Source organism: Cupressus sempervirens, chromosome 4 (assembly GCF_028749045.1).
Source record: "Cupressus sempervirens isolate cs-2001-9-10 chromosome 4, ASM2874904v1, whole genome shotgun sequence".
NCBI lineage: Eukaryota > Viridiplantae > Streptophyta > Pinopsida > Cupressales > Cupressaceae > Cupressus > Cupressus sempervirens.
In genome coordinates this window covers 911,954,907-911,976,847 of record NC_143121.1, presented here as the reverse complement: position 1 = coordinate 911,976,847, position 21,941 = coordinate 911,954,907, and the positions used below count along the sequence as shown (strand labels likewise).

General features: G+C 38.6%; 1 protein-coding gene across 7 annotated transcripts in view; it reads right to left on the bottom strand.

The window, feature by feature from the left end:
* Positions 1–2,899: 2,899 nt before the first annotated feature.
* LOC149564366 (uncharacterized) overlaps positions 2,900–21,941 on the bottom strand; it is a 47,493-nt gene continuing 28,451 nt past the window's right edge. For 3 of the 7 annotated variants that reach the window (XR_016364197.1, XM_089827427.1, XM_089827428.1), the window contains one exon: positions 2,900–3,632. The gene's annotated coding sequence lies outside the window, so the exon portion shown is untranslated. Of the gene's footprint in view, positions 3,633–3,724; positions 3,836–21,941 lie in introns of all 7 variants that reach the window. The other 4 variants (XR_016364199.1, XR_016364195.1, XR_016364198.1 and 1 more) reach the window with 3 other exon arrangements.

The window sequence follows — 21,941 nt, the reverse complement described above, 5'->3', positions numbered from 1 at the left end:
TTATAGTCACATGTAGTCTTTGTATATGTATACATAAGAACATCACTGACATTCTAAATTCTAAATATACATATAAAATTCAATCTATAATTGATTATATAACTAAAGACGACTACTCAGCTATTAGTTGACACTTGTGAAACAAGCTATCCAGCAACAAATTCAACTTTAACAAACAATTATTAAATAATGTAATAGAAAGAAAGATCTAATGTGATAGTGAGTCTAGAAGTAATACAATGAATTATTTTCTCTGTAACTCTGTTTAATAATATGAATGCGTTATGCCTCCATTCTAAATTCTAAACAGGGCCTTAGGCAATTCTCTTGATTCTCTATTCTAATTTTTCTCTATTCTAAATTAACTTCTACCTATCGATGGTTAAGTGCCACATGCCATTATCTTTTTAATGCTGGAAATTCTTAAAAACATTCAATAAATAAAATAGTTGTGCATGGGAACGGCGGTGCTCAGCTGAGTACAATTTTTCAAAAAATAATACTTTATTAAGACTTTCTGATTTTATGTAGTTTTTGGTCTTGGGATTTCAGAACATTAAAATTGCTTTGCATTGTGGGTCAATGCTGAGGAAATATACGCAACATCATAATATTGCAAGGTATGTTTTACAGTCTGAAAGTATGACGGAATTCGTCATCTTAATACAACTATCACAACTTGGCATCCTTACAAGTTCTTGACCAGTTGGTTTAATCACATATTAGGGCTTCATTCCTAGATTATAATTGTTAAATTGTCAAAGTTGATTTATTTTTCTAAGCTTAATGTTTCCATTACTGCGTGATGTTTAAGAGTGACCGTTTTTGACAAGACATAATTCTATGGTATCTGACTTTGTCAATAAGATTTTTGATTGGGTTTGGCCAAATATAATTCAGAAGTGTTGATGTCTAAAAATGATATCACAAGGTTGAACTGGGAAGCTCCTTCGTGGCATTTTACTTGGTCATTCAAATGTTTCAGCAATGATGCATTATGTGAACTCAAAGTTTAATTTATAGATCCTGATGAATGTTATTAAGGAATCTAGAAAAAAAACCTCCAAATTGTAGCCTTCTATGTGTTTAGAATCTTTCTGGCCAACCAAAATAAGCTACCAAAATTGTTTGCATTCTTATTGCTAGTCATACCAACAGTGATCCATTCTTAATGCCATTCAGCTACATATAAAGTGCTTCAATGGTTAGTTGAGTACATAAACCTCCAACAACTACTCAAGAAGCAAACATCATTTGTGATATTGCTATTAGAATTCAATTCTGCAGTTTTTCTTTTAGTCAAACTCGATGACCCATGAGTCAAACTTGTTGATCCATGTTTAATAAATAGTGGTTCACACAAACCCATCTCTCATGAGAATGAATGGAACACTTAGCACTCATTGCAACTAGTTTTCGGGATGTCACCCATCCCAGTACTATTCCAGCTCAAGTGTACACTTAACCATGAAGTTTCCTCCATGGTTAAATCTACTCTACTTGTAACCCCATTTACAAAACCTTCACCAAGTGTTGTGCTAATGAGTAGGAAATATATTCCACAAGAAGTCAAATTGTGATATTGCTATTAGGATCAAAGTGTGTAGTTTTTTAAGTCAAACATGTTGACCTGTGTTTCATGAATAGTGGTTCACACGAGCTTAAGGGGCTTTCTGAATGGTTCATAAGGCACAACACTTCTTGCAAGTTTGCAAATGGAGTTACAAGCAGGGTGGGTTAACCATGGAAGAAACTTCGTAGTGAAGTGTGTTCGAGCTGGCATTATGCTGGAATGAGCAACCTCTCAAGAAGTCGGACTGCTTCACCTCTATGAGCATCACCTAGATGCAATGAGTGCTAAGTGTCCCATTCATTCTCATATGAGATGGGTTTCTGTGAACCACTATTCGTGAAATATGGGTCAACAAATTTGGCTCAAAAAAAATACTACACAGTTAAATCCTGATAGCAATATCACAATTTGGCTTATTGTGGAAAATATCTTCTACTTATCAATCATTATTTTCCCAATGCTATTCAAAACATAAAACATAAGTATTATACTTACTATCGACACATGGCATAGATCACAATGAGAGACATCCTAAATATCAACAATGTTGATTGTGCAGTTACCTCTACTCCCTAAATGCTTTATTGCTGCAAAAGACCTGACAAAGTCAGTTCTAAGAATAGGCAAGAAGTAGATATTTGTAACGGTGAAAAGACTTCTCAGCTTAGCCTCAATTCATAGTCAAAACTTATTCATTAGAAGGTATGAAAAAATGCCATTAAATAGATTAGTATTAATAGTCTAATATTAATAGTACCTGCCCGTTCCTATTCCCCAGCTTCTACTTAACACGGAAATTCTACCATATACACAATTCTCAGTGTCTTTGATCATGACAATGCATGGAAGGAACCAATGGAACACATGATCCAATTCTTTTCTCTCCCTAATAAATAAATACAACCGCCTTTCAACTAAACCTAGATATGTGCAAGTGCAAAATTTGTGCTAACAGTTATGGTGCCAAGCACATAAACAAATTACCAATTCCTAGGAAAAGCCAGCTAAATGATTAGTGACAAAATGCACACTGAAACTAGGATTAGGTGATGTTGAAAGTATCAAAAGTTGTACCTTTGTAGGATCTATAAACACAATCTTAGCGATATACAACCTTATAAGGACCCAATGATTTTGAAAAGTGCACAAATTGACCACACCAATAAACAACGAATGCAGTTTGAGAAAGGACTTTACTGTTCTCATTCAACTTTCTCCATAACAATTTGCTTGTCTGATTCAATTTCTACCAATGACTAATTATTGCTTCCCCTCAACAATTCATTTCATCACCTATTTATTGTACTTATTTTATGGACAGGAATGTTATGTTAAGGTCATTTTTTATTGAAACGGCTTATAAAAACTTGATCTGAGTAATAATAGGTGGCTCACTTGCCTAAGCATATGATAAGATGAGGACCCTTTCCAAGTCCAAAATCTGCCAAAATCCAGTTTTGTGCCCATGGCTAGAACCAAAAGTGCCTTCTAGAAATTCCTAACCTGCTTTTGAATGGATGAATTCTACAAATATCTTGCAGGATTTCTAGCTTCAATGAAAATGCATCAGAGAAGGGTCACAGGTAGCCAGAAATAACATTATATAGCACTTTCCAGACCTTCAAATTTCCATTGTCACTAATCTATGAATACCCCAAGAACCAGTCAACTTCTGTTGACCGAATAACTGTAAATTAAACCAGAACCATATTGAATACCACATGAACCAGCCAACATCTCTTGACTGCATTACATAAAATTAGACAAACCCCCATCAATAGCCAAATCAAACAGTCAACTTTTGTTGACTTGTATCAAATCGAACCATGTCCCTGTTAAAAACCACATCAACCAGTCAGCTTCTGTTGACTCCAGTGTATTAAACAAATAAGACCCTGTGAGTCTTTGAAAATCCAACTTCAGTTGGCACAGATCATTGCGTCTATTTTTTGGTGATTCTCTATTTCTATCACTTCTCTATTTCAATAATTTAAATTCTCACATCAATTCTTCTGAGTTGTTTTTTGCATGAATCCCGCAGTATTACATACTAAAGCTCCTGCAGCAATCAAACAACACATGGAGATATCAATATAAGTAAAACAAATGACAAGTGAAATCAGTAGTTTAACTGTTATATTATCTACTTACCATCACTATATGAGGTCATCTTCTTATTCAGATAAATCTATACCATAAGCAGATAGGTAAGGGTTCGTTCGCTCCCAAGCATAGAGACAAGGTACAAGATACAACGTAGGACTGAAATCAAATATACAGATTTAACCAATATATTCAAGGTAATTTGAAAACCCCTTCTCATTTTAAATGGGTGTCTAATATTTCAAATTGGCAAACTAGCTAGAAGGAGACTTAAAAACTCACTTTACTTTACCTTTAAAATATTTAACTATACATTTAGAAATAAGATAATCTTGTGATATAGTAGAATTATATATTTTGTTAAACCAACCAAAACAGGATTAAGATGTTTGGTCATGATTAAAATAATAAAAAGTAGTTTTAATGATGATATAATTGACTGCCTATTTGTGTATATGATTCAATTGTCATAGCCTTTTCCCAAATGAATGTACAACTCTGGTTTAGTAAAAAGGAAGCTTTAGCAAGCATTGCTTTGGTAATACGGAACTGAGAAACATAGTATGGCATCCAACACAAGCAGCCAGCTAAAAGTGGAACCAATATGATGTAACGTTATTGAAAGAGAACCAGAGTTGGAGTTGTAAGCTTCAAGGTAGATTTAAACATGAAACCTCAGTAACATAAATGTAGGTGCCCCAAAACAATAACAACTAGAACTACATTGTCTAATGGGAATGACTAAGTGATAAAGGTGCCACATTACTGCAACACTGAAAAGAGAAATGTAGTATAGAAATGATTTGCTTAGTTGAATCATCTCTCCTTTGATTTCACCCACTTTGCTTAACTCAGCTATGTTGCTCACAATTTATCTCCTATGAACCATGTGCAAAACAAAATACACTTGGAATCACAAAATCTATGTATCCTCATTAAGAATCAAATATTAAAAACCTCATATCAAATTCATTTCCAGATAGTTTTCTCATTTTTGACAGCACTTAGAGCTCTGCACCATCACTTCCTTAAAGCGTGCCTCCCACCTTTCTAATAAGTTTGAAATTTAAGCAACAAAAGACATAGATGAAGCTTAGTTTATCTTTTCCTTTTCAGAAAATGTTACTGCTCAACTTCTGCCTCTAACAACTCTCATTTTTCCTGCTCGATCAGTTAGGCATATACCTCATCAAACAACTACATTAAGGGATCAACCCCCTTATCTGGAGGTGGACATAAGTATTGTACCCACCAAATCCAAATAGGACATTCTACTGATACATTTTCTATAAAAAAATAAAAAAAAATCCTTTTTGCTTAGCTGACTTCAGAATTGGAAGGAGTGAAGGCTCGGGTAACTAATCAAATCATTTTCATGGTCAATAATTCTACTGTCCATAGAGAAGACTTGTTAACTCATAATTGTCAGATAGAGATCCTGAAACAGGTGTAAATAATTGCTCACTGCCATATCCTATGTTCCACAGAATTTCAGGGATGGAGACAGTGTAGGGGATGAGGATATGGTTCTGGTATGGGCACAGTTTCAGGCCAATTTTCAGGGGACGGCTATTAAAAAAACAGGGAAATTTTTTAATATTGAGATAAGTTTCATATATGCATATTATAACATTGATAAAGCATTCATCATAGACACTTTAGAAGCCTAATAATACATAGCATTAGACTTAAATTGAGATTTCACATATGAATCGATAAACAAATTAACAAAAATCAAATGCTTTCATTGCCAATGAATGACATACATGTAGCAAAAATGCGCAAAGGTGCCAAATTTCAACCATGAAATGACATAAAATATTAAAACGTAAACACTATAACTAAACTACTACACGGTAACATAGAAGTCCTCAATAATATATAACTACCCATAACTAGTAGATGGTAGGTCTAAGAGTCTAAATCAAGTACTCTAACCTACCTTTTCAGCTTTTATTCACACTCCTTGACCAGCTGCTCCTCTTGCTGCTCTTCTCCTTTGCAAATGTGAAAATGAATTTATTTTTCTTCTTTTTGGTTATTTTATAGACAGACTATGTTTTGGTATAGCTAAATGCAGTTTGGGTGTCCTCGTGGGCTAACCAGCCTTTTCTTCAAATTTAGATATGTCTTTTTTTTAACAGTGGCAGTCAAGAAATGGCTTGGGCCATAGGGAACAGCCATAAGTCCCTGAGATGGGCAAGAGACTTCTAGCTGTCCCCTACATCCCTGACTACTTTCAACCACCTTGAATTTATTTCAAGGACCATTTTCAAATTTTCCAAAAAGGATATGAGAGGGGAGACAGGAAAATGACATCCCTGTGTCCCCAAACTGTACTAGGGATGGGAATGGGTCAAAAAACCCAAGGGACATGCCCTGTGGAACATAGTCAATAACTACATAGGAGTAGCCTATGTATAAAGACGAAAAATTATGGTAACATTTATTGTTTCTAAATCTCTACCTTATCAATTGTTCCAACAGTCCACCTGCCTCTAATTCATTTCTATATAACCTTTATAGTTGCTCCAAATTTCCATCTTTTTCATGATTCATTTGAATTTCTAGCCATCTCTTACTGTTGCTCCAGCTCTCCACCTACTTTATGATGATCTCATTATTCATGTCAATGAATTGGCCATAAGAAGGATTTCATGAGAAAGATTAAAGTTGACAATATTATCCTTAAAATGTCTATGCTAATTAAGGATGCTTTGTACAATAAAGAAAGAATTGGTGTTTATATAGACAGAGAAAAACATTATAGAATGTGGCAAAGATTGTTTATTTTTATAGGTTTTTTGTGCTTATAAATATGATAAACTATACTATAATAAGAGAATGATTATTTAGAATGTAACTATCAAAATTTGCACTTAAATGAAAGGCATGATGTCTTCAAGATTGGGAGTTGTCCACTTATGAGCTTCAATTGTTCTGTTGATTGCTTCTAAATGGAACGAAGTTAATAAGATGTTTTCTTTTGAAATATGTTCCCTTCCATAACTCAAAAATTTATATTTCAGAATTTCAGCGACGCTTCTTTTCTGACATTTTTATCAATTTCAGTTAAAATTATTCTAGGCTTATAACAGAGCAGTAATTCTACTAGCCTGTGTTACAACTGGACATCCAAAATGGGCTCAAACATGAAGGAGATATTAGTGAACTTAAGCAGGCCATAGAATGACATTTCCAGCCTTTGATTGAGGAAAAAGAATAATATGGATAGAAATATGGGAGAAATGGCATAGACCATGCAATGACTTCTGCATAACATGGGCAGCATAGACTCTTCTTATCATCCCTCTTCATGTAAGGTGGAATCATTACAACTGCAAACATCTGCTCCTATAGACAAAATTATACAAGGCAAGCAAGAGTATTTGATGCAGATCCTATTAGTATTAAGAAGTTATGAAGAGCTTATGCAGCTCACAGTCTTGGGCAGCAAGGAATAATCAGCCAGTCTTTTAAATGAAACTTGAACTTGACTGCTAAATATCAACATCTTCAAATTTGATGAATCAAAGGAAGATTGAACCATGGACATGGATGCATAAACTTGAATTTTATTGTAACAAGAAGCCAATGCTCGTTGTGGAGAAAATACAATCTGCATCAATGAAGTTAAAGAGAAATGCATATGATTGGCAGCCCCAGCATGATCTAGACTCTAGAATACTAGACATCCAATATACTTGACAGGATGGAATCTTCAAGCTGTATTTATTTTTCTTTTCTCTTCGATGTTCTTGAACAAAGAAACAATAATGGTTACTGTATTAAATTAAGGAAATTAAAGCAACATTTTTGAGATCCTACGAGAATTATACTGATTAATTTAGAAGACTTTGCACGCTATTACATACTCTTCCAACATTTAAACAAACCTAAATGTTTGTGCCAACTGATTGGATAAGGCTATTTCAAAAGCAAAAGCATGTAAGAAAACCGTTGAAAAATATTGCTGAAATAAACTTGTCTTACAAACTTTCTAGGAACCATCACTATGGAGACACCAATCATCTTCATAGGCACTATCATACTAGAGGCTCTAGCAATTTGTGGGCACCAACCTACTGGAGGCACCAAATCCCACCTCTAAGCACCAACTTAGTGAGAGACACCAATCTTTCATTTAGGGCCCCCTATCACATGCAGACCATTAGGAGCCTCCTATCACACATACTTAAAAAAATCATTTTGATGTTAAAAAATAAACTTTTGCTTATATCTGCCATAGGCGACCCTTAAGTCTTTGAGATGTTTAGAGACCCTTGGGAATCCCAGGGCCATCTAGAGGATGTCCCAAAATTCTCTAGAACTCCAAAAAGGGGGACATCATATAAACATCACTTCCTGAGGACTTCCAGAAATGTGCCCAAATCTCAAGTGCTAGTGGTGGAACAATTGGGGGGTGTCCTATCCAACTCCCCAAGTCTCAAGGATGTCCCAATTCCAAATATGTGAGGGTTTTTGGAAGAGACACATCCTTGTGGAACACTTTAAATAAGTGCTCGTCATACCCCTGCAAGTTATAGGATCACATCATTTACATGAAATCACAGTCTGTAAAAATCAGGGAAAGGAATTTATATCAGTCAAGAAATTAAGGAGATTAGAAATTAAATAATATAAACAAAGGTAAAATCATATATGTCTAAAGAGGCTAATCTCTGGTGAAAAAGACACCTCTCTTCATAGGGCTGACCAAATTAGGAGTTGCATCCCTAGCAGGAAAAGAGTCGTGACCTCATTGAAAGATATATATAAATGGATTATTACTTGTTGATGGGAAAAGTGAAAAAGAGAATAAAATAATATAGAAAACAGAAGCAGAGATAAACCCTAAAGTGGCAAATTAACAAGACAGTGGCAGCAGCGGCAATAATATGACAAAGCAGTGATCTGGTGAAAAAGACACCTCTCTTCGTAGGGCTGACCAAATTAGGAGTTGCATCCCTAGCAGGAAAAGAGTCGTGACCTCATTGAAAAATATATACAAATGGGTTATTACTTGTTGATGGGAAAAGTGAAAAAGAGAATAAAATATTATAGAAAACATAAGCAGAGATAAACCCTAGAGCGGCAAATTAACAAGAGAGTGGCGGCGGCAGCAATAATATGTCAAAGTGGTGATTCTGTTATCATATAAGGCAATCAATACTAACAAACAGTGATTGTCAGTAATAAGGCACTCATATTATGCAAGTAATATATACCAGTGGTTAGAATATTCAAAAGTTGCTTGAAGCGACAATTAATGGTAGCAATTGGTTATGAAGGAATAGCATTAAGAGATCAGTTATGGAAAGGCATTAAGGACAGAAACCTCCTAGTGTTATCTCTCTTCAAGAGACATGAAGTTATAAAGGCAAGAAGACAGTGAAAGAGGAGCAATAAAAGACAATCAATCCAATCAGCATCAGGGCTCATAAGAGCAGATCAGTTAATCATATATCAGCGATCAGGCACTTAGATAGATCAAGCCAGAGATTACTGTTAACTGTAGGCAGTAGCATTCCTCTTCAACAGTTCTATGCATAAGATGTCAGCTTAGTATGCATGAGGGAGATACTATCTAACATATTATTTCTTATGAGAATTGCTCATCTTTTAGATTATTTATTTATTTATTCTCCCAAGGAAGAAATCATGTGTGGGTAAGGAAGGGAATGCAAGCAGGGAGAAACTGTTATGAGGTCCTCTTCTAGTATGCCACCCCATACTTGTGACGGGTTGTCCCATGAAGCCAAGAGGATTGCAAGGAGTGCTCTATGTTGAGCTTAGAAGGGAAGGGTGCTCCAGACACCCTTTTGTAGGTGTTGGTGTAAATAAGTATTTACTCATTACACTTAAGTTTACTTAGGTTAATGCATTATTTAATTATTTTGCATTATTTTATTATTTATTTAGGTGAGACACTTAGGAGTTTGTGTACTCTCACAGAAGTGCGCAACTCTAATTATGCACATAGTGTCTACAACATAGGAGTTTGTATCATTCACTGAGTTGTCATGTTGACAACACAGTTATTCGCATTCCTAATTTAGCACATGTTGTCTACACCTGTAATGTCCCCTCTTTAGTTCGACATGGCATTGATCATGGATTTGCCTATTCCAGACTCTCGTAAGCAAATGGTGTGGAAAGAGAGTCAATTCTACGGATCAGATAGTCATATCTTGCTCTTGAAGAAGTGTTAAGAGGTTATATTTTATCATTATGTGATATTGGGGCCCACATGTTATAATTTTAATTTGAGTTGCACTTTTTATTTTATAAAATTACTTTATTATAAAAAGTGCATTATAATGAGAAATTATAAAGGATGTTTCTAGAAGTTCTAGCAACTTCTTAGAAAAGTGAATAAATAGAGGGCTGGGCCTCTCATTTGGACATGCTTGGATTGGAGAACTCTTCTACTTCTTCATTGTGAAGACATTTGTGGACTTCGGATCTGCAAATTATTCGATCTTTGGGAACGAATCACTCCCTTGGATTGGCGACTTTGAGGGTGTGAAATATCACCTGAATTGTTGCATAATTGGAGTTGGTATTCAGCCATCTCATTGGAGCTTATTGAGAATTCGTTGTTAGGGTTTGTTTTTGGTTGGAATAAGGATTTCATATTTGCCCTATCATTGGAGAAGCATTTGACAAGAGTTTGAAGACAGAATAAGTGCATTTTCAGAATTGGCAAAGCAGGGTTCGAAACCACATAATTGCTCATATCTCCTCACCCCCTTGGAGTTATTTTTTATGGTTTTACAGGGTTACTACCTAACCCTAGGCGCCCATTTTCCTTGCATTTGGGGGTCCCAAAACCCTAATATTATTTTATTTCAGCAGCCGTACAGGTACGGCCTGGTACGGCCCTGCTAGTTTGGGCAGCAGCAGCAAATTAAGGATAGTTTGGGGGTGCGGTTGGAGGTCTTCATCAACGATCTGCAGCAAAACGTGGTGTTCTTCCATAGTTCTTCAAACCAGGTTCTTGCATTCTGAAATATATGTCAATTTTTGGGTAAATTTGCTGTCATACAGTCATTGTAATAATCAGACCAGAATTGGTAATAAAATAATTTCAGAATTTATGGCATTGTAATTGAAATATAGTTCAATGGCTTTATATATATTGTAATTCTGTGATTATATTCTGAAAGTATCAAATCTGAAATTACCATATTCTGAATATTGTTACTGTTACACGCCAAGTGTTTGACAAAATTCCTAAGTTCAGTTTGAGGGTTTCTGTGGCCTTTATAGAGAGGGTCATTACAGTGGTATCAGAGCTATAAGTCCTGCCATCCTGTGGAGGTCGTATAGGGAATTTGGAACAGCTGGATAGGAGGGAAAGTGTTTGACGAAATGTCAAAACACTAAAATCAGAGCATGCAACAAAAGCCTTATAATTTCCGCAATACCAAAGCAAGACAAGATAGGATTTCTGACCTGCAGAGTGAACAGTCTAGCTCATCTATCCAGGTGGACATAGAATCCAGTCATACAGACACAGGGGAGGTATTTTTTGATCAAGACTCCGACTAAAATATGGATAGAGGCGGGAATGCCGGTCCAGATCCGCAAGAGGAAAGATTTTTACAGTTATTAGACACCCTGGCACAGGGACAGCGATTAGCCGAACAAAGAGCACAAGAACAGAATCAGAGAATGGAGCTTATGATGCAGATGATGGCTCGACAAATGGGGTTGAACGCTAACATAGGCGGAGGAAATAATCAGAATGGTCACAATCAGAATGGGAATAATCAGGATGAGAGACATAATGGAGGCGAACAAATTGGGAACAATTTCGGTCATGCCCCCCAGCAAGCTCGGACAGTAAGTTCAAGGCCTATGATTCCTACGTTCCATCCTAGAGCTCCAGAGCAGCCGGTACCAGAACCCCAGATCACTGACATACAGGATCAGCTGAGGAGAGATTGGGAAGCAGGAGGACCAGATTTTACAGCTGCAATCACCTTTAGAGAGTATATGGATGTGCGGATGAAGCATATGCCCCGTGGACAAGACAGGACTCAGAACTATGAGCTACGAAAGAAAGTAGGAAAACTACAGTTACCATATTATGATGGCTCGGGGAAGTCTACAGCAAGAGCTTGGGTTCAAAAGCTTGACACATACTTTCAATTGAATCCTATGTCTGAGGAAGAAGCTATTAAGTATGCAGCAATTCACCTGGATGGGTTAGCACACGAATGGTGGCATCATGGTATGATCACTATGGCTCATGCACACATTACCTCATATGTGGAGTTTACGGAGAGACTGATTGAACGTTTTGATAAGAAAGATCCAGAACTCCATTTCAAGGAATTAGCCCAGCTTAAACAGTGGGGCTCATTGGAAACATACATTTCAGAGTTTCAGAAACTTGCAGTGTTAGTAACAGATGTATCTGAACGAAGGCTATTGGTTTTATTTATGGATGGGTTAGTTGATCCGTTGAGAGGGTGGATTAAAGCTCTCAACCCTCCCACTTTGCAGGAAGCCATTAAGAAAGCTCGTGACATGGATTCCTCTTCAGCTTCTAAAAATAAATTTCAGGCAAAGAGTTTCCCTTCAGGAAAAGATAAGGACAGGAAACCCTTTCATAGAGAGGCACAGCTACCTAAGGAAGAAAGTAAGAGGCTGGACAAGGAGACACTTAATGACTTGCGTAGGAAGAAGCTATGCTTCTATTGCAAAGGCCCGTATGAGTACGGCCATGACTGTCCTATGAGGCCAAAAAGGAAGGCCAACCGGGCAATGTGGGCTTATTACGAAGGCTCAGATTCAGATGGTTCAGAACATCATGATGAGGATCCTGATGAAGCAGAGGGAGAGCAGGAGATAGACAGTGCAGGGCAAAGGCAGGAAACAGAGCTACATTTACAGGAAGCACGACTGTCTAGTATCCAGAGAGAGGGATCTTTCAGACTTCGGGGAGTCTTGGCTGGACAGAAGGTTATTACATTGTTGGACACAGGTGCCACGCATAATTTCATTGATGCACGATTTGTAGAGAAGCGTGGACTCATTACTGAGGAGTTCGAAGGACTAAGAGTCAAGGTAGCTGATGGATACACTCTTCGTTGTGACAGGATGGTACAAGACTTACCTTTGCGCTTGAACAACTATGAGTTTAAGGCGGATTATCATGTGGTCAACATGGGTGACATGGACATAGTACTTGGGATGCAGTGGCTACATTCATTGAAGGTGGTTACCTTGAGATTAGAGGATATGGAGATACAATTCGAAATAAATGGTAGGATTCATGTGCTAAAGGCTATCCGTAATGGAGACATCAGGACTATCTCATTTAGGCGGCTGGAGAGATTAACTAGGCATAATGATATAGAGTGGGCAGCAGTTTGTACTTTGATACCTACACAGGAGGAGCAACATAAGGTGGAATATCATCCTGATATTCAGAAGTTGAGGATTAAGTACGAAAAGGTATTCAATGAGATTCCACCAGGCAGGCCACCGGACAGAGGTATTGAGCATATTATTGAACTGGAGGAAGGTGCTAAACCTATCATGATCACACCATATCGACATCCAAAGCGACTCAAGGATGAGATCGAAAGGACCATTGAGGAGTTGCTAGCTATGGGGCACATCCGACCTAGTAAGTCACCTTTTGCATCTTCTGTTGTTTTGGTAAAAAAGAAGGATGGAACGCTTCGGATGTGTATTGATTACAGGGCATTAAATAAGAGAACCATTAAGAACAGGTATCCTATTCCTCGCATTGATGAGTTGATAGATGAATTGCATGGGGCCTGTTATTTCACAAAAATTGATTTGAGATCAGGATATCACCAGATCAGAGTCCGTGAACAGGATATTGAGAAAACTGCTTTCAGATGTCATTGTGGGCACTTTGAGTTTGTAGTCATGCCTTTCGGCCTGACCAATGCACCTGCCACTTTCCAGTCCACTATGAACAGAGTTTTCCACCATCAGTTGAGGAAATTCGTGCTGGTGTTTTTTGATGATATTTTGATCTATAGCCGATCATGGCAGGAGCATCTAGAGCATTTGGAGACGGTGTTGAGCATTCTACAGAAGGAGTCCTTGTATGCAAAGGAGTCCAAATGTGACTTAGGGATGACCGAGCTGTTATATTTAGGACACATCATTAGTGCAGAAGGAGTGCGGATGGATCCTGAAAAGATTCGCGCTATTGTTGATTGGCCTCCACCAGAGAACCTTACACAGTTAAGGAGGTTCCTTGGTTTATGTGGTTTTTATTGCAGGTTTGTCAGTGGCTACTCACGACATGCAGCTCCCATGACAGATTTACTGAAAAAAGGGGAATTTGTGTGGACTCAGAAGGCACAGGACTATTTTATGAGATTTAAGGAGATAATGACTACGTGCCCAATTCTAGCATTACCTGATTTCACGAAGCCATTTGAGCTTCAATGTGATGCATCTGGAGAGGGAGTAGGTACTGTACTTATGCAGAATAAGCACCCCATAGCTTATGAGAGCAAGAAGCTCAGAGGACCTGAGCGTTCATTCAGTATATATGATAAGGAGATGTTGGCCATCATGCATGCTTTGGCCAAATTCAGACAATATCTTGTGGGTAGCAAGTTTTGTATTAAAACTGATCATAACAGTCTGAGGCATTTCTTGGGACAGCAGGACCTGAATGATCGCCAACAAAAGTGGGTAAGTAAGTTGCAGGCATATGATTTTGACATCTCATATGTCAAGGGAACTCAGAATGTTGTTGCAGATGCTCTATCTCGAAGGCCACACCTCACTCTTATGGTTCAGATATCAGAGGATTGGCGACACTTGATTATAGCAGAGTATGCCAGGGAAACATGGGCCTCCGATATAGTAGAGGGAACAGTGATTGATACCAGATACACACTTGTGGATGATTTGATCATTTACAAGAACAGGATTTACCTAGTCCCAGGATCGAAGGTTAAGCAACTGATTATGAGAGCACTTCACGACTCACCGACAGCAGGCCATCCCGGGTACTTCAAGACTTACAAGTCAGTTCGAGAGCGGTTCACTTGGAAAGGGCTGAAAGCTGACATTTTGCAGTATGTTCGAGAGTGTCTTGTTTGCCAGCAAAACAAACAAGAACACAGCTATCCGGCAGGGCTCCTACAGCCACTTCCGGTTCCCGACAGGAAGTGGGAATGCATCTCCATGGACTTTATCACAGGTTTGCCCAAGGTACAAGGACGAGATTGTATTTATGTGGTGGTAGATAGATTAACGAAATATGCTCATTTCTTTCCTATCACCACTGCACATTCAGCAGCTCAGGTGGCAGAGGTTTTCTTTCGGGAGGTTTTCAGATTGTACGGCTTGCCTCAGAACATTGTGAGTGATAGGGATAGCCGTTTCATGAGTCACTTTTGGCAGGAGGTATTCCGGTTATGTGGCACGGAGCTTACACCCAGCACTAGCTATCACCCACAAACCGATGGTCAAACAGAAATTGTGAACAAATGGGTGGAAGGGTATTTAAGGAATTATGTGGCAGCTCAGCAGCGAGCTTGGGTCAGATGGATATATCTCTGCGAGTACTGTTACAATACTACATATCATATGACTATACAGATGACACCCTTCATGGCACTTTACGGTTATGAAGCACCTAGTTTCTTGGATTTGTTGTTGAGCGACAGCCGGGTACCCAGTGCAGGTGAATTATTACAGGAGAGTAAGGATATAGTTGCTACCCTCAAAGACAATATTGCAAGAGCTCAGAACCAGCAGAAGCAGTATGCAGACCAGAAGAGAACTGAGCGTAGTTTTGAGGTAGATGATATGGTTTACCTCATGTTGCAGCCATACAGGCAATCTACTCTTAAGAAGAGTGGGGCAGAGAAACTTAAGCCACGCTATTATGGACCATTCAGGATTATCAGGCGAGTTGGTGAAGTGGCTTATGAGTTGGAGCTTCCCGCAGACAGCAGAGTGCACAATGTGTTTCATGTGTCACGCCTCAAGAAGGCGTTGGGTCAGAATGTGGTGCCTTCTGCAGTATTACCTCCTTTAGACGATGAGGGGAAATTGATTTTAGTACCAGAATCCATCCTGGAGAGCAGAGAAAAGCAGCTTCGTAGAAGGGTGATCAGAGAATACTTGGTTAAGTGGAAAGATTTACCTGTTGAGGATGCTACTTGGGAGGGGAAGGCTATTTTGCAGCACCCGGCGTTGAGATTGCTTGAGGCCAAGCAATTTCAGGAGGGGCGGACTATAATGTCCCCTCTTTAGTTCGACATGGCATTGATCATGGATTTGCCTATTCCAGACTCTCGTAGGCAAATGGTGTGGAAAGAGAGTCAATTCTGCGGATCAGATAGTCATATCTTGCTCTTGAAGAAGTGTTAAGAGGTTATATTTTATCATTATGTGATATTGGGGCCCACATGTTATAATTTTAATTTGAGTTGCACTTTTTATTTTATAAAATTACTTTATTATAAAAAGTGCATTATAATGAGAAATTATAAAGGATGTTTCTAGAAGTTCTAGCAACTTCTTAGAAAAGTGAATAAATAGAGGGCTGGGCCTCTCATTTGGACATGCTTGGATTGGAGAACTCTTCTACTTCTTCATTGTGAAGACATTTGTGGACTTTGGATCTGCAAATTATTCGATCTTTGGGAACGAATCACTCCCTTGGATTGGCGACTTTGAGGGTGTGAAATATCACCTGAATTGTTGCATAATTGGAGTTGGTATTCAGCCATCTCATTGGAGCTTATTGAGAATTCGTTGTTAGGGTTTGTTTTTGGTTGGAATAAGGATTTCAGATTTGCCCTATCATTGGAGAAGCATTTGACAAGAGTTTGAAGACAGAATAAGTGCATTTTCAGAATTGGCAAAGCAGGGTTCGGAACCACATAATTGCTCATATCTCCTCACCCCCTTGGAGTTATTTCTTATGGTTTTACAAGGTTACTACCTAACCCTAGGCGCCCATTTTCCTTGCATTTGGGGGTCCCAAAACCCTAATATTATTTTATTTCAGCAGCCGTACAGGTACGGCCTGGTACGGCCCTGCTAGTTTGGGCAGCAGCAGCAAATTAAGGATAGTTTGGGGGTGCGGTTGGAGGTCTTCATCAACGATCTGCAGAAAAACGTGGTGTTCTTCCATAGTTCTTCAAACCAGGTTCTTGCATTCTGAAATATATGTCAATTTTTGGGTAAATTTGCTGTCATACAGTCATTGTAATAATCAGACCAGAATTGGTAATAAAATAATTTCAGAATTTATGGCATTGTAATTGAAATATAGTTCAATGGCTTTATATATATTGTAATTTTGTGATTATATTCTGAAAGTATCAAATCTGAAATTACCATATTCTGAATATTGTTACTATTACACGCCAAGTGTTTGACAAAATTCCTAAGTTCAGTTTGAGGGTTTCTGTGGCCTTTATAGAGAGGGTCATTACAACACCACTAATTCACTTGCTACACCATTGTAGGCTTATCCTCACATCATCGCACTTAATCCTGTGCTTAAAGGAGGATAACCCATATCTAGTGGACATGTGCTTGGTTGTATGACTTATCATGATGCTCACTTCTATGCATTCTAGAAGTTCTCCAGAGGCCTTTATATACAGGCACTCCTAGTGTACTCTTGAGATGGCAAAGTTGGCATATTGAATGAATATCATCATTCTGATCATACTCTATTTTTGGTCTACTGTGTGCTTGTGTTTGAGTTCCTTGGTCTTGGGTGAATTCTGGCCTAAGCCAAATTCTTACATGGTATCAGAGCTAAGGGAGATTCTCTACACATAGCCGTTCGAGACTGTTCATGCTTCAGCACCTCGACCTAAATCCGGAGAATCTGCAGAAATTGGGAGTGTCTAGAGCTAGATCTGACCTCGCCATTGCATCCAGAGCATCAATTCGGTGAAGATTGACTATAAATTTGCCTGTGCTGGGTGAAAGTTGATCATGAGGCAAAAAAATTTTGCAAATTGGAACCCAGAAGCCCCGAATTTGCAGTTCGGGTATGGTCATTTTATTGATCTGCGCATTTATTTTCAGATCTGATTGAATTTAATTTCTTTGTATTTTCGAATATTTTGCCTAGTCAGGCATTCAGGCAAAGAATTTTTTTGTAGCCAAACCGAACAGTGACACCCTGGCTCGGCTCTGCAATTTCGGTGGAATATTTTTATTTATTTGCAGGGCTTATTATCAATCCAAGCAATTTGTACTGTAAATTCAGCATCAAATCTGTGCATAGCCATACAATCAAAATCCGGCCCAAGCCCCGACCCAACCACACATTTCTGGTGAGTGCCTCACAAGCTAACGAGCAAGCCAACATTCGGCAGGGCCTCTCTTTGTTTTAAACGCATGGGGGGTTTTCCTTTTAAACAACACATATTGCGCTCTCCCACCGTATGTGGGATAAATCCAAATAAAACACGGCGATTGTTGTTCTCCTTTTCAGCATCGGAAGTCTGTTCCTCGCCGCAACTTGGGATATTCCGGTTCGAGCATATTCTGGGTCCTGCAAACTCCATGGGCCGCCCATGCTGAGTAACAAGCTTCATGACACGTGGCAATGTATCATTTGCCTGAAAGTGGCTCCTCCACCCGCCACACGATGAACAGTCATCACGACACGACGACAAGACACGTCACATCTCTGTGACACGACAACGTTTGCAGCTACCAATCAGCGCTTGACACGCTGTCAATCTGGCGGCGCCACATCCAAATCCACGCAAGCAGCCATGTCATCTCCTTGCTGTCATCCATGTCAGCTACCCACGTGGATTTTTTCCGTACAATCGCATACGATGCTAATGTCATGCTAACGTCATCATAGGGCAGAAGGTTGCTGATGTCACCAGTTCACGAGCTTAAAATTGACAGCCATCTGACCGTCATTCCTAGCCAAATAGAACTATTGCAACGGCCATATGACCATCAAATTTAACCTCGTCATTCGTTAATGCAACCCCTCTCCAAATTGTTTTTTGATTTTGCACTCCGACTTTGGGAGGCCATAACTCGGACATCCAAACTCCAAATCAGGTGTGATTTTTTTTGAAATTGGGTAGAATTTCTTAAACTTTTCAGTGGTGTAGCTCTTTTCTGGTTTTGGTGCACGGATTTGTCAGAATTTGCATTTTTTGGCGACTGTACCTACATAATCCTAAATTTTGCAACTTCCAACACTCTGTACGAGCACATCTGGAGTCGAAAACAAGTTCCATTTTTTTTTCTAAGTGTGTTATTTTTTGTTTGCTTTCCAGATCTGCAGTCAAATTAGGGTTGTGTGGACAAAAGTGTCATTCAGCAATAGGGCCTTTATTTGCTTTGTATTGCTTTAGAATTGTAGCACATTGTAAAGTTCCAAATTTGTAATCCATTAAGAGGTTGTAATAAGCAAAATCAGAAGTCTATGAAGGCCAAAAATTGGCAAGTGGCCCATTGTAATCTCACTACTGATAAAGTGCCCAAAGCATCTATTTTGGGGGGGTTTCTTGATTTAGTGAAAAGGGGGAGTGTTCTTGGTGTTGTGTTCTCTCTTTTCTACAATTTTCTTTCATTTTTTGCATTATAGGAAACTTTAAGTTTCCTAAATTAACTCCTCATAACTATGCTACATGGTCCATCAAAATGTGGTATCATTTAAAGCATAATGGAGTTTCACAATATGTAGATGGTACTCTTCCTAAACTAGCAGGTGATAATGTATCAGCAAGTGATATTTCAACTTGGGTAGCAATGGATAGGAAAGCCCTAGGTGATATATGTTTGGGGGTAGATGATAAGATCATGTATCAAATCAAGAAGTGTTCTGCATCCAAGGAAGCTTGGGATACCCTCGAAAACGTTTATGGTAAAGTGTCTGAAGAGGATATTTTCAAAATTGAAGATGAGCTTGTCTCCTTAGATCCTAAGACATATGATTCAATACAAGATTTCATCATCAAGGTGAATGAACTAAGGACAAAGCTTACTGATTGTGAAAGTTCTATCAAAGATGACAGATTCATCTATCTCATACATAACAAGTTGCCATCGGAGTATTCCACATTTGTATCCTCTTTTAACACCTCAAAGACTACCTTAGGGTCTGCCTACAAGAAAGTCACTTTTGATGAATATGCTAAATTGTTGGATGATGAAGAAAAGAAATTGAAATCAATGGGGATTCTCAAATCACCTCAGTCTAAAGCATTGGTGGCCAACAATGAGGGTTCTCAAAACTCAGCTAGGCAGTCTTCAAATAAAGAAAAGGGTAAGAAGAAATGGAAGAACAAATCTAAGGATGTAGAAAAGGCAACACCACAATCCAATCAACAAGGCAAGTCCTCAAATTCCAACAAAAAGGGGGACAACAATAAGGAGAAGAAAAAGTGTGCTTATTGCAAGAAATCGGGTTGACCAACATCATGAGGAAACATAATGTTCCATTGCCTAATGCTTATAAGGAGAAAGGGTCTTCTTTAGATTCGAAAGGCAAAGGGCAAGCACTCATGGCTAATTCAAACTCTTCAAAGGAATGGATATTTGACTCAAGTGCCTCATATCACATGGGTTCTTCAAAGGAGGATTTTTCTTCAATGAAGCAATCAAAGGTACTGCACATCTTCATGGGACATGATAGCAAAATGGAAGTTGAAGGGAAAGGAAACATGGAGATGGAAAATGGAGAGTTTCAAAATATTCTTTATATTCCAAACCTAAGTTCAAATCTCCTCTTAATCTACCAAATCACTCCTTGGTTGCAGTAGGGAAAGTGAATCATAACAAAAGGTTATACTCTTTCTCTCATTTTGGAGATGGACACAGAGTTGAGTTCCTTCCAGACTCAGTAAAGGTGCACAGTCTTAAAGACGACTCCTTGGTTGCAGTAGGGAAAGTGAATCATAACAAAAGGTTATACTCTTTCTCTCATTTTATGCCCAAGTCTTCTTCAAAGGCCTTGTTATCTCAATCAAATTCAAACATGCAATTATGGCATGTGTGGTATGGTCATCTTGACTTCCGCTATCTTTAGCAACTTTGCACAAACCGAATGGTCAAAGGTCTACCTCAAATCAACTTTTCTAAGGGTGAATGTTCAATAGATTCAGTGGATATGCATCCAGAGGGGAAGTTACAAAGAGGGAAGTCTGCAAGAGCACTAGGTGTTCTACAGATGGTTCACATCGTATTAGCAGGTCCTTTTGCATTTAGCTAGGGTCGCTACATACTTACCTTCGTTGATGACTTTTCAAGGTTCACTTGGGTCTACTTTCTTCATAACAATAATGAAGTGTTGGACAAGTTTCTAGACTTCAAGACTCATGTAGAACGGAATTCCAAAAAGGCCATCAAAGTACTCCGAATGGACAATGGAAGCATCTATGTGAACAGAAGACTAAAAGACTTTTGCAAACTCGAGGGAATTGATCTTTAGACTCCACTAGCATTCAGTCCACATAAGATAGATATTGTAGCTTTTAGGATCCGAACTCTTAACTCTATGGCAAGTTGCATGATAAAGGCCAAGTCTCTCGATCCATCATTAGAAGTTGAAGCAATCTCTAATGCCACTTACATTCTTAATCATTCTCCTCATCTAGCCTTAGATGGAAAAACTCCTTTTGAGGCATGGTATGGCAGAAAACCTATTGTGACACACTTCAGAGTCTTCGATTGTCCTGCATGGGCAAAGATATCTTCCAGGGTTGCAAGGCACAGTCATCTCGGCCTTGTACCTTTATCGGTTATGAAGAGTGTGAAGGCATACAGACTTCTAGATCTCGAGACACATCAGATTTTTGTGGAGAAGGATGTATACTTTGAGGAAAGTTCACCAAGCTTGTCCTCTACTCTTCACACATCATACCGTGTGGAAACCAATAGTGACACTAGCGATAGTGCTTCAATAGATTCAGACATGTGGGGTTCTATTGACAGTTGCAGTGAGAGGTCACTACATCAGTTCAGTCCACATGCATACCTAGCCATAGTAATAGGTCCAGCATAGCAGGGTTCATCTAGTCTTCCAGGTCCAGGTTCAGTGACAGATTTGGAGGACAATATTAATGATCTGCCTCTTCTTCTTGATGCAAAAGCACCTTCTTCAGTTGTCATGAGGGCTCCATCTGACTCTCTTGTTCATTCTCTACATGATCAATCATCACAGGTTGAAGTGATTGTGGATACTTATGATCAGCAGTTGCAGCAGGGTTCTTCATCAGTTGCAGAGACAGATAGTTCTTTGAGACAGGTT